The sequence below is a fragment of the Amia ocellicauda genome, chromosome 14, assembly GCF_036373705.1.
Source record: "Amia ocellicauda isolate fAmiCal2 chromosome 14, fAmiCal2.hap1, whole genome shotgun sequence".
Lineage (NCBI taxonomy): Eukaryota > Metazoa > Chordata > Actinopteri > Amiiformes > Amiidae > Amia > Amia ocellicauda.
Window position 1 is genome coordinate 7,049,877 of NC_089863.1, and position 12,156 is coordinate 7,062,032.

The 12,156-nt window shown below is 48.5% G+C and overlaps 14 non-coding genes across 14 annotated transcripts; 6 read left to right on the forward strand and 8 right to left on the reverse strand.

Moving 5' to 3' along the window:
- Positions 1–79: 79 nt before the first annotated feature.
- On the reverse strand, positions 80–161 carry trnas-gcu (transfer RNA serine (anticodon GCU)). The gene has a single exon. It is a non-coding gene; the product is annotated as a tRNA-Ser (tRNA).
- Positions 162–741: 580 nt separating this feature from the next.
- trnal-aag (transfer RNA leucine (anticodon AAG)) lies at positions 742–823 on the forward strand. The gene has a single exon. It is a non-coding gene; the product is annotated as a tRNA-Leu (tRNA).
- A 1,039-nt stretch (positions 824–1,862) lies between these two features.
- Positions 1,863–1,944, reverse strand: trnas-gcu (transfer RNA serine (anticodon GCU)). Its single transcript has one exon. It is a non-coding gene; the product is annotated as a tRNA-Ser (tRNA).
- A 579-nt stretch (positions 1,945–2,523) lies between these two features.
- On the forward strand, positions 2,524–2,605 carry trnal-aag (transfer RNA leucine (anticodon AAG)). The gene has a single exon. It is a non-coding gene; the product is annotated as a tRNA-Leu (tRNA).
- A 1,039-nt stretch (positions 2,606–3,644) lies between these two features.
- trnas-gcu (transfer RNA serine (anticodon GCU)) lies at positions 3,645–3,726 on the reverse strand. Its single transcript has one exon. It is a non-coding gene; the product is annotated as a tRNA-Ser (tRNA).
- A 1,033-nt stretch (positions 3,727–4,759) lies between these two features.
- On the reverse strand, positions 4,760–4,841 carry trnas-gcu (transfer RNA serine (anticodon GCU)). The gene has a single exon. It is a non-coding gene; the product is annotated as a tRNA-Ser (tRNA).
- A 580-nt stretch (positions 4,842–5,421) lies between these two features.
- trnal-aag (transfer RNA leucine (anticodon AAG)) lies at positions 5,422–5,503 on the forward strand. The gene has a single exon. It is a non-coding gene; the product is annotated as a tRNA-Leu (tRNA).
- A 1,039-nt stretch (positions 5,504–6,542) lies between these two features.
- On the reverse strand, positions 6,543–6,624 carry trnas-gcu (transfer RNA serine (anticodon GCU)). The gene has a single exon. It is a non-coding gene; the product is annotated as a tRNA-Ser (tRNA).
- Positions 6,625–7,203: 579 nt separating this feature from the next.
- trnal-aag (transfer RNA leucine (anticodon AAG)) lies at positions 7,204–7,285 on the forward strand. Its single transcript has one exon. It is a non-coding gene; the product is annotated as a tRNA-Leu (tRNA).
- A 1,039-nt stretch (positions 7,286–8,324) lies between these two features.
- On the reverse strand, positions 8,325–8,406 carry trnas-gcu (transfer RNA serine (anticodon GCU)). The gene has a single exon. It is a non-coding gene; the product is annotated as a tRNA-Ser (tRNA).
- Positions 8,407–9,439: 1,033 nt separating this feature from the next.
- On the reverse strand, positions 9,440–9,521 carry trnas-gcu (transfer RNA serine (anticodon GCU)). Its single transcript has one exon. It is a non-coding gene; the product is annotated as a tRNA-Ser (tRNA).
- Positions 9,522–10,101: 580 nt separating this feature from the next.
- On the forward strand, positions 10,102–10,183 carry trnal-aag (transfer RNA leucine (anticodon AAG)). The gene has a single exon. It is a non-coding gene; the product is annotated as a tRNA-Leu (tRNA).
- A 1,039-nt stretch (positions 10,184–11,222) lies between these two features.
- On the reverse strand, positions 11,223–11,304 carry trnas-gcu (transfer RNA serine (anticodon GCU)). The gene has a single exon. It is a non-coding gene; the product is annotated as a tRNA-Ser (tRNA).
- A 580-nt stretch (positions 11,305–11,884) lies between these two features.
- Positions 11,885–11,966, forward strand: trnal-aag (transfer RNA leucine (anticodon AAG)). The gene has a single exon. It is a non-coding gene; the product is annotated as a tRNA-Leu (tRNA).
- The last annotated feature ends 190 nt before the right edge of the window (positions 11,967–12,156 follow it).

A 12,156-nucleotide genomic window follows, 5' to 3' on the forward strand; every position in this document is an offset into this window, starting at 1 on the left:
AGGATTGCAACGTAATGGAAAGAGATGAACACTTTATTGAGGCAGCATTATTGCTCTTCTGTAAGAGGCTGCCGTGATCCGACGAGGATGGGATTCGAACCCATGCGTGCACAGCACAATGGATTAGCAGTCCATCGCCTTAACCACTCGGCCACCTCGTCTGCCGAGAGCGCTCCCCGTTGACATGCAAAGTACATTTCAAGAAAAGTAACGTGTGAAATGGAACGACGAGGTGCAACTAGGAAAGCACCATGACTTTAATGGCTAAAGGAAGTTGGCAACGGTGGGATTCTAACCCACGCCTCCAAAGAGACTGGAGCTTAAATGAAGCGCCTTAGACCACTCGGCCACGTTACCACACACAGCACGATGTCTACGGTCACACCTGCTTCAGTCGTCTCATGTGGTGGACGCTTCTGCGTATCAACATTTTCAACAGCGCTGTTGACCTTTGCTGCTGTTGAAGATGCACCGAGTACATTAAGCATGAAAACATCCCAATCTGTACGGGCTCGAAAGGATTGTATTGTGACCCGCACATACTGCGCAGTGGACTCGTAGTCTGTTTGCACGCAGACACAAGACTTCACCTGAATCGACGTCTTTTGACGAAACTAGATTAAATGCATAGGATTTGATCATTGAAATCATCATGACAATAACTTCATACATACATGCATGCGTGCATGCATGCTTACATACATCCAGACATACAAAGCGGTAAGACAGTGCCTTTCCCCGGGTAGCGTGGCCGAGCGGTCTAAGGCGCTGGATTAAGGCTCCAGTCTCTTCGGAGGCGTGGGTTCAAATCCCACCGCTGCCAGCAGCCATGTTTTTGCCCGTCTTCAACGACCTGGTTGACGACTTTGCTAGGTTTCAGCAAGACTCCCAGGCGGCATCCAAATGAACCAAAAACACACAGTGGTCTGTATACAGTTGTGAATGTGGCCCCACAGGATCTTAATGCAGTGTTTCGTAGATGCACGGTCAAGACCGGGGTCGTGGATGGACAAGCGGCGCACGCAACCTGGGAGCAGAAACACACAGACGCACACCTGACGTTCATTACTTATGGCCCAAGTACCCGAGGAACGCTTGCTGATGGAGTGCAGGTGGACCCAGGGGCGTTGTGCGGCGCTGATTCCCTCAAACGAAAACAAATGATAATAAGGCACACGGGCAAGCTTAATAATAAAAGTTGGGAATAAGAAATGAGACAATGAGGTGAAAGCAAATCAAAACACAAAATAAAAGGCAATATAATGCCAACCAAAATACACAACCATATTGAATAGAGAGAAGCGAATGATGAATGTAATAAAAATGAGAGATTAGAAGAGCTCATTAACACCGTCCGAAACATGAACTTTACATTCCTGATGCTATCTGGGCTGTACGTGCACCTTCCCCAAGGGTGAGAGCTTTGCCTCTTGTTTTATGGAGGTGTAGATCTTAATGTCATTGCTTTCGTTTCATTCCATCTTCTAATTGCACCAAGGTGTGGCTCTTTGGCTGCTGAAGTGCCCACCAGTAACTTGGGCTTTGCGGGGAATTGATTGAGGGTGGTGTGGTCACTTGAAATCTTGATAGTGGGGCCATTTCTCATATACCTCGCCCCAGGACCAAAAATTCAGCGCTGGCATTTCAGCCACACCAGCCCCCACCCAAGACCCAAAGCAAGCAGACACGCCCTGCACCCTCGCAGGCCATCTCCCACCATGCACACCGCCACCCCGGCTATTGCACTCGAGGGTAATGACAACATTTTGAGACAGGACGGAACAGGATTGCAACGTAATGGAAAGAGATGAACACTTTATTGAGGCAGCATCATTGCTCTTCTGTAAGAGGCTGCCGTGATCCGACAAGGATGTGATTCGAACCCACGCGTGCACAGCACAATGGATTAGCAGTCCATCGCCTTAACCACTCAGCCACCTCGTCTGCCGAGAGCGCTCCCCGTTGACATGCAAAGTACATTTCAAGAAAAGTAACGTGTGAAATGGAACGACGAGGTGCAACTAGGAAAGCACCATGACTTTAATGGCTAAAGGAAGTTGGCAACGGTGGGATTCTAACCCACGCCTCCAAAGAGACTGGAGCTTAAACGAAGCGCCTTAGACCACTCGGCCTCGTTACCAGACACAGCACGATGTCTACGGTCACACCTGTTTCAGTCGTCTCACGTGGTGGACGCTTCTGCGTATCAACATTTTCAACAGCGCTGTTGACCTTTGCTGCTGTTGAAGATGCACCGAGTACATTAAGCATGAAAACATCCCAATCTGTACGGCTCGAAAGGATTGTATTGTGACCCGCACATACTGCGCAGTGGACTCGTAGTCTGTTTGCACGCAGACACAAGACTTCACCTGAATCGACGTCTTTTGACGAAACTAGATTAAATGCATAGGATTTGATCATTGAAATCATCATGACAATAACTTCATACATACATGCATGCGTGCATGCATGCTTACATACATCCAGACATACAAAGCGGTAAGACAGGTCCTTTCCCCGGGTAGCGTGGCTGAGCGGTCTAAGGTGCTGGATTAAGGCTCCAGTCTCTTCAGAGGCGTGGGTTCAAATCCCACCGCTGCCAGCAGCCATGTTTTTGCCCGACTTCAACGACCTGGTTGACGACTTTGCTAGGTTTCAGCAAGACTCCCAGGCGGCATCCAAATGAACCAAAAACACACAGTGGTCTGTATACAGTTGTGAATGTGGCCCCACAGGATCTTAATGCAGTGTTTCGTAGATGCAGGGTCAAGACCGGGGTCGTGGATGGAAAAGCGGCGCACGCAACCTGGGAGCAGAAACACACAGACGCACACCTGACGTTCATTACTTATGGCCCAAGTACCCGAGGAACGCTTGCTGATGGAGTGCAGGTGGACCCAGGGGCGTTGTGCGGCGCTGATTCCCTCAAACGAAAACAAATGATAATAAGGCACACGTGCAAGCTTAATAATAAAAGTTGGGAATAAGAAATGAGACAATGAGGTGAAAGCAAATCAAAACACAAAATAAAAGGCAATATAATGCCAACCAAAATACACAACCATATTGAATAGAGAGAAGCGAATGATGAATGTAATAAAAATGAGAGATTAGAAGAGCTCATTAACACCGTCCGAAACATGAACTTTACATTCCTGATGCTATCTGGGCTGTACGTGCACCTTCCCCAAGGGTGAGAGCTTTGCCTCTTGTTTTATGGAGGTGTAGATCTTAATGTCATTGCTTTCGTTTCATTCCATGTTCTAATTGCACCAAGGTGTGGCTCTTTGGCTGCTGAAGTGCCCACCAGTAACTTGGGCTTTGCGGGGAATTGATTGAGGGTGGTGTGGTCACTTGAAATCTTGATAGTGGGGCCTTTTCTCATATACCTCGACCCAGGACCAAAAATTCAGCGCTGGCATTTCAGCCACACCAGCCCCCACCCAAGACCCAAAGCAAGCAGACACGACCTGCACCCTCGCAGGCCATCTCCCACCATGCACACCGCCACCCCGGCTATTGCACTCGAGGGTAATGACAACATTTTGAGACAGGACGGAACAGGATTGCAACGTAATGGAAAGAGATGAACACTTTATTGAGGCAGCATCATTGCTCTTCTGTAAAAGGCTGCCGTGATCCGACGAGGATGGGATTCGAACCCACGCGTGCACAGCACAATGGATTAGCAGTCCATCGCCTTAACCACTCGGCCACCTCGTCTGCAGAAAGCGCTCCCCGTTGACATGCAAAGTACATTTCAAGAAAAGTAACGTGTGAAATGGAACGACGAGGTGCAACTAGAAAAGCACCATGACTTTAATGGCTAAAGGAAGTTGGCAACGGTGGGATTCTAACCCATGCCTCCAAAGAGACTGGAGCTTAAACGAAGCGCCTTAGACCACTCGGCCATGTTACCACACACAGCACGATATCTACGGTCACACCTGCTTCAGTCGTCTCATGTGGTGGACGCTTCTGCGTATCAACATTTTCAACAGCGAGGGTGGACCCAGGGGCTTTGTGCGTCGCTGATTCCCTCAAACGAAAACAAATGATAATAAGGCACACGGGCAAGCTTAATAATAAAAGTTGGGAATAAGAAATGAGACAATGAGGTGAAAGCAAATCAAAACACAAAATAAAAGGCAATATAATGCCAACCAAAATACACAACCATATTGAATAGAGAGAAGCGAATGATGAATGTAATAAAAATGAGAGATTAGAAGAGCTCATTAACACCGTCCGAAACATGAACTTTACATTCCTGATGCTATCTGGGCTGTACGTGCACCTTCCCCAAGGGTGAGAGCTTTGCCTCTTGTTTTATGGAGGTGTAGATCTTAATGTCATTGCTTTCGTTTCATTCCATGTTCTAATTGCACCAAGGTGTGGCTCTTTGGCTGCTGAAGTGCCCACCAGTAACTTGGGCTTTGCGGGGAATTGATTGAGGGTGGTGTGGTCACTTGAAATCTTGATAGTGGGGCCTTTTCTCATATACCTCGCCCCAGGACCAAAAATTCAGCGCTGGCATTTCAGCCACACCAGCCCCCACCCAAGACCCAAAGCAAGCAGACACACCCTGCACCCTCGGAGGCCATCTCCCACCATGCACACCGCCACCCCGGCTATTGCACTCGAGGGTAATGACAACATTTTGAGACAGGACGGAACAGGATTGCAACGTAATGGAAAGAGATGAACACTTTATTGAGGCAGCATCATTGCTCTTCTGTAAGAGGCTGCCGTGATCCGACGAGGATGGGATTCGAACCCATGCGTGCACAGCACAATGGATTAGCAGTCCATCGCCTTAACCACTCGGCCACCTCGTCTGCCGAGAGCGCTCCCCGTTGACATGCAAAGTACATTTCAAGAAAAGTAACGTGTGAAATGGAACGACGAGGTGCAACTAGGAAAGCACCATGACTTTAATGGCTAAAGGAAGTTGGCAACGGTGGGATTCTAACCCACGCCTCCAAAGAGACTGGAGCTTAAATGAAGCGCCTTAGACCACTCGGCCACGTTACCACACACAGCACGATGTCTACGGTCACACCTGCTTCAGTCGTCTCATGTGGTGGACGCTTCTGCGTATCAACATTTTCAACAGCGCTGTTGACCTTTGCTGCTGTTGAAGATGCACCGAGTACATTAAGCATGAAAACATCCCAATCTGTACGGGCTCGAAAGGATTGTATTGTGACCCGCACATACTGCGCAGTGGACTCGTAGTCTGTTTGCACGCAGACACAAGACTTCACCTGAATCGACGTCTTTTGACGAAACTAGATTAAATGCATAGGATTTGATCATTGAAATCATCATGACAATAACTTCATACATACATGCATGCGTGCATGCATGCTTACATACATCCAGACATACAAAGCGGTAAGACAGGGCATTTACCCGGGTAGCGTGGCCGAGCGGTCTAAGGCGCTGGATTAAGGCTCCAGTCTCTTCGGAGGCGTGGGTTCAAATCCAACCGCTGCCAGCAGCCATGTTTTTGCCCGTCTTCAACGACCTGGTTGACGACTTTGCTAGGTTTCAGCAAGACTCCCAGGCGGCATCCAAATGAACCAAAAACACACAGTGGTCTGTATACAGTTGTGAATGTGGCCCCACAGGATCTTAATGCAGTGTTTCGTAGATGCAGGGTCAAGACCGGGGTCGTGGATGGACAAGCGGCGCACGCAACCTGGGAGCAGAAACACACAGACGCACACCTGACGTTCATTACTTATGGCCCAAGTACCCGAGGAACGCTTGCTGATGGAGTGCAGGTGGACCCAGGGGCGTTGTGCGGCGCTGATTCCCTCAAACGAAAACAAATGATAATAAGGCACACGTGCAAGCTTAATAATAACAGTTGGGAATAAGAAATGAGACAGTGAGGTGAAAGCAAATCAAAACACAAAATAAAAGGCAATATAATGCCAACCAATATACACAACCATATTGAATAGAGAGAAGCGAATGATGAATGTAATAAAAATGAGAGATTAGAAGAGCTCATTAACACCGTCCGAAACATGAACTTTACATTCCTGATGCTATCTGGGCTGTACGTGCACCTTCCCCAAGGGTGAGAGCTTTGCCTCTTGTTTTATGGAGGTGTAGATCTTAATGTCATTGCTTTCGTTTCATTCCATGTTCTAATTGCACCAAGGTGTGGCTCTTTGGCTGCTGAAGTGCCCACCAGTAACTTGGGCTTTGCGGGGAATTGATTGAGGGTGGTGTGGTCACTTGAAATCTTGATAGTGGGGCCATTTCTCATATACCTCGCCCCAGGACCAAAAATTCAGCGCTGGCATTTCAGCCACACCAGCCCCCACCCAAGACCCAAAGCAAGCAGACACGCCCTGCACCCTCGCAGGCCATCTCCCACCATGCACACCGCCACCCCGGCTATTGCACTCGAGGGTAATGACAACATTTTGAGACAGGACGGAACAGGATTGCAACGTAATGGAAAGAGATGAACACTTTATTGAGGCAGCATCATTGCTCTTCTGTAAGAGGCTGCCGTGATCCGACAAGGATGTGATTCGAACCCACGCGTGCACAGCACAATGGATTAGCAGTCCATCGCCTTAACCACTCAGCCACCTCGTCTGCCGAGAGCACTCCCCGTTGACATGCAAAGTACATTTCAAGAAAAGTAACGTGTGAAATGGAACGACGAGGTGCAACTAGGAAAGCACCATGACTTTAATGGCTAAAGGAAGTTGGCAACGGTGGGATTCTAACCCACGCCTCCAAAGAGACTGGAGCTTAAACGAAGCGCCTTAGACCACTCGGCCTCGTTACCAGACACAGCACGATGTCTACGGTCACACCTGTTTCAGTCGTCTCACGTGGTGGACGCTTCTGCGTATCAACATTTTCAACAGCGCTGTTGACCTTTGCTGCTGTTGAAGATGCACCGAGTACATTAAGCATGAAAACATCCCAATCTGTACGGCTCGAAAGGATTGTATTGTGACCCGCACATACTGCGCAGTGGACTCGTAGTCTGTTTGCACGCAGACACAAGACTTCACCTGAATCGACGTCTTTTGACGAAACTAGATTAAATGCATAGGATTTGATCATTGAAATCATCATGACAATAACTTCATACATACATGCATGCGTGCATGCATGCTTACATACATCCAGACATACAAAGCGGTAAGACAGGTCCTTTCCCCGGGTAGCGTGGCTGAGCGGTCTAAGGTGCTGGATTAAGGCTCCAGTCTCTTCAGAGGCGTGGGTTCAAATCCCACCGCTGCCAGCAGCCATGTTTTTGCCCGACTTCAACGACCTGGTTGACGACTTTGCTAGGTTTCAGCAAGACTCCCAGGCGGCATCCAAATGAACCAAAAACACACAGTGGTCTGTATACAGTTGTGAATGTGGCCCCACAGGATCTTAATGCAGTGTTTCGTAGATGCAGGGTCAAGACCGGGGTCGTGGATGGAAAAGCGGCGCACGCAACCTGGGAGCAGAAACACACAGACGCACACCTGACGTTCATTACTTATGGCCCAAGTACCCGAGGAACGCTTGCTGATGGAGTGCAGGTGGACCCAGGGGCGTTGTGCGGCGCTGATTCCCTCAAACGAAAACAAATGATAATAAGGCACACGTGCAAGCTTAATAATAAAAGTTGGGAATAAGAAATGAGACAATGAGGTGAAAGCAAATCAAAACACAAAATAAAAGGCAATATAATGCCAACCAAAATACACAACCATATTGAATAGAGAGAAGCGAATGATGAATGTAATAAAAATGAGAGATTAGAAGAGCTCATTAACACCGTCCGAAACATGAACTTTACATTCCTGATGCTATCTGGGCTGTACGTGCACCTTCCCCAAGGGTGAGAGCTTTGCCTCTTGTTTTATGGAGGTGTAGATCTTAATGTCATTGCTTTCGTTTCATTCCATGTTCTAATTGCACCAAGGTGTGGCTCTTTGGCTGCTGAAGTGCCCACCAGTAACTTGGGCTTTGCGGGGAATTGATTGAGGGTGGTGTGGTCACTTGAAATCTTGATAGTGGGGCCTTTTCTCATATACCTCGACCCAGGACCAAAAATTCAGCGCTGGCATTTCAGCCACACCAGCCCCCACCCAAGACCCAAAGCAAGCAGACACGACCTGCACCCTCGCAGGCCATCTCCCACCATGCACACCGCCACCCCGGCTATTGCACTCGAGGGTAATGACAACATTTTGAGACAGGACGTAACAGGATTGCAACGTAATGGAAAGAGATGAACACTTTATTGAGGCAGCATCATTGCTCTTCTGTAAAAGGCTGCCGTGATCCGACGAGGATGGGATTCGAACCCACGCGTGCACAGCACAATGGATTAGCAGTCCATCGCCTTAACCACTCGGCCACCTCGTCTGCAGAGAGCGCTCCCCGTTGACATGCAAAGTACATTTCAAGAAAAGTAACGTGTGAAATGGAACGACGAGGTGCAACTAGAAAAGCACCATGACTTTAATGGCTAAAGGAAGTTGGCAACGGTGGGATTCTAACCCATGCCTCCAAAGAGACTGGAGCTTAAACGAAGCGCCTTAGACCACTCGGCCATGTTACCACACACAGCACGATGTCTACGGTCACACCTGCTTCAGTCGTCTCATGTGGTGGACGCTTCTGCGTATCAACATTTTCAACAGCGAGGGTGGACCCAGGGGCTTTGTGCGTCGCTGATTCCCTCAAACGAAAACAAATGATAATAAGGCACACGGGCAAGCTTAATAATAAAAGTTGGGAATAAGAAATGAGACAATGAGGTGAAAGCAAATCAAAACACAAAATAAAAGGCAATATAATGCCAACCAAAATACACAACCATATTGAATAGAGAGAAGCGAATGATGAATGTAATAAAAATGAGAGATTAGAAGAGCTCATTAACACCGTCCGAAACATGAACTTTACATTCCTGATGCTATCTGGGCTGTACGTGCACCTTCCCCAAGGGTGAGAGCTTTGCCTCTTGTTTTATGGAGGTGTAGATCTTAATGTCATTGCTTTCGTTTCATTCCATGTTCTAATTGCACCAAGGTGTGGCTCTTTGGCTGCTGAAGTGCCCACCAGTAACTTGGGCTTTGCGGGGAATTGATTGAGGGTGGTGTGGTCACTTGAAATCTTGATAGTGGGGCCTTTTCTCATATACCTCGCCCCAGGACCAAAAATTCAGCGCTGGCATTTCAGCCACACCAGCCCCCACCCAAGACCCAAAGCAAGCAGACACACCCTGCACCCTCGGAGGCCATCTCCCACCATGCACACCGCCACCCCGGCTATTGCACTCGAGGGTAATGACAACATTTTGAGACAGGACGGAACAGGATTGCAACGTAATGGAAAGAGATGAACACTTTATTGAGGCAGCATCATTGCTCTTCTGTAAGAGGCTGCCGTGATCCGACGAGGATGGGATTCGAACCCATGCGTGCACAGCACAATGGATTAGCAGTCCATCGCCTTAACCACTCGGCCACCTCGTCTGCCGAGAGCGCTCCCCGTTGACATGCAAAGTACATTTCAAGAAAAGTAACGTGTGAAATGGAACGACGAGGTGCAACTAGGAAAGCACCATGACTTTAATGGCTAAAGGAAGTTGGCAACGGTGGGATTCTAACCCACGCCTCCAAAGAGACTGGAGCTTAAATGAAGCGCCTTAGACCACTCGGCCACGTTACCACACACAGCACGATGTCTACGGTCACACCTGCTTCAGTCGTCTCATGTGGTGGACGCTTCTGCGTATCAACATTTTCAACAGCGCTGTTGACCTTTGCTGCTGTTGAAGATGCACCGAGTACATTAAGCATGAAAACATCCCAATCTGTACGGGCTCGAAAGGATTGTATTGTGACCCGCACATACTGCGCAGTGGACTCGTAGTCTGTTTGCACGCAGACACAAGACTTCACCTGAATCGACGTCTTTTGACGAAACTAGATTAAATGCATAGGATTTGATCATTGAAATCATCATGACAATAACTTCATACATACATGCATGCGTGCATGCATGCTTACATACATCCAGACATACAAAGCGGTAAGACAGGGCATTTACCCGGGTAGCGTGGCCGAGCGGTCTAAGGCGCTGGATTAAGGCTCCAGTCTCTTCGGAGGCGTGGGTTCAAATCCCACCGCTGCCAGCAGCCATGTTTTTGCCCGTCTTCAACGACCTGGTTGACGACTTTGCTAGGTTTCAGCAAGACTCCCAGGCGGCATCCAAATGAACCAAAAACACACAGTGGTCTGTATACAGTTGTGAATGTGGCCCCACAGGATCTTAATGCAGTGTTTCGTAGATGCAGGGTCAAGACCGGGGTCGTGGATGGACAAGCGGCGCACGCAACCTGGGAGCAGAAACACACAGACGCACACCTGACGTTCATTACTTATGGCCCAAGTACCCGAGGAACGCTTGCTGATGGAGTGCAGGTGGACCCAGGGGCGTTGTGCGGCGCTGATTCCCTCAAACGAAAACAAATGATAATAAGGCACACGTGCAAGCTTAATAATAACAGTTGGGAATAAGAAATGAGACAGTGAGGTGAAAGCAAATCAAAACACAAAATAAAAGGCAATATAATGCCAACCAATATACACAACCATATTGAATAGAGAGAAGCGAATGATGAATGTAATAAAAATGAGAGATTAGAAGAGCTCATTAACACCGTCCGAAACATGAACTTTACATTCCTGATGCTATCTGGGCTGTACGTGCACCTTCCCCAAGGGTGAGAGCTTTGCCTCTTGTTTTATGGAGGTGTAGATCTTAATGTCATTGCTTTCGTTTCATTCCATGTTCTAATTGCACCAAGGTGTGGCTCTTTGGCTGCTGAAGTGCCCACCAGTAACTTGGGCTTTGCGGGGAATTGATTGAGGGTGGTGTGGTCACTTGAAATCTTGATAGTGGGGCCTTTTCTCATATACCTCGCCCCAGGACCAAAAATTCAGCGCTGGCATTTCAGCCACACCAGCCCCCACCCAAGACCCAAAGCAAGCAGACACGCCCTGCACCCTCGCAGGCCATCTCCCACCATGCACACCGCCACCCCGGCTATTGCACTCGAGGGTAATGACAACATTTTGAGACAGGACGGAACAGGACTGCAACGTAATGGAAAGAGATGAACACTTTATTGAGGCAGCATCATTGCTCTTCTGTAAGAGGCTGCCGTGATCCGAATAGGATGGGATTCGAACCCACGCGTGCACAGCACAATGGATTAGCAGTCCATCGCCTTAACCACTCGGCCACCTCGTCTGCCGAGAGCACGCCCCGTTGACATGCAAAGTACATTTCAAGAAAAGTAACGTGTGAAATGGAACGACGAGGTGCAACTAGGAAAGCACCATGACTTTAATGGCTAAAGGAAGTTGGCAACGGTGGGATTCTAACCCACGCCTCCAAAGAGACTGGAGCTTAAACGAAGCGCCTTAGACCACTCGGCCACGTTACCACACACAGCACGATGTCTACGGTCACACCTGCTTCAGTCGTCTCACGTGGTGGACGCTTCTGCGTATCAACATTTTCAACAGCGCTGTTGACCTTTGCTGCTGTTGAAGATGCACCGAGTACATTAAGCATGAAAACATCCCAATCTGTACGGGCTCGAAAGGATTGTATTGTGACCCGCACATACTGCGCAGTGGACTCGTAGTCTGTTTGCACGCAGACACAAGACTTCACCTGAATCGACGTCTTTTGACGAAACTAGATTAAATGCATAGGATTTGATCATTGAAATCATCATGACAATAACTTCATACATACATGCATGCGTGCATGCATGCTTACATACATCCAGACATACAAAGCGGTAAGACAGGGCCTTTCCCCTGGTAGCGTGGCCGAGCGGTCTAAGGTGCTGGATTAAGGCTCCAGTCTCTTCGGAGGCGTGGGTTCAAATCCCACCGCTGCCAGCAGCCATGTTTTTGCCCGTCTTCAACGACCTGGTTGACGACTTTGCTAGGTTTCAGCAAGACTCCCAGGCGGCATCCAAATGAACCAAAAACACACAGTGGTCTGTATACAGTTGTGAATGTGGCCCCACAGGATCTTAATGCAGAGTTTCGTAGATGCAGGGTCAAGACCGGGGTCGTGGATGGAAAA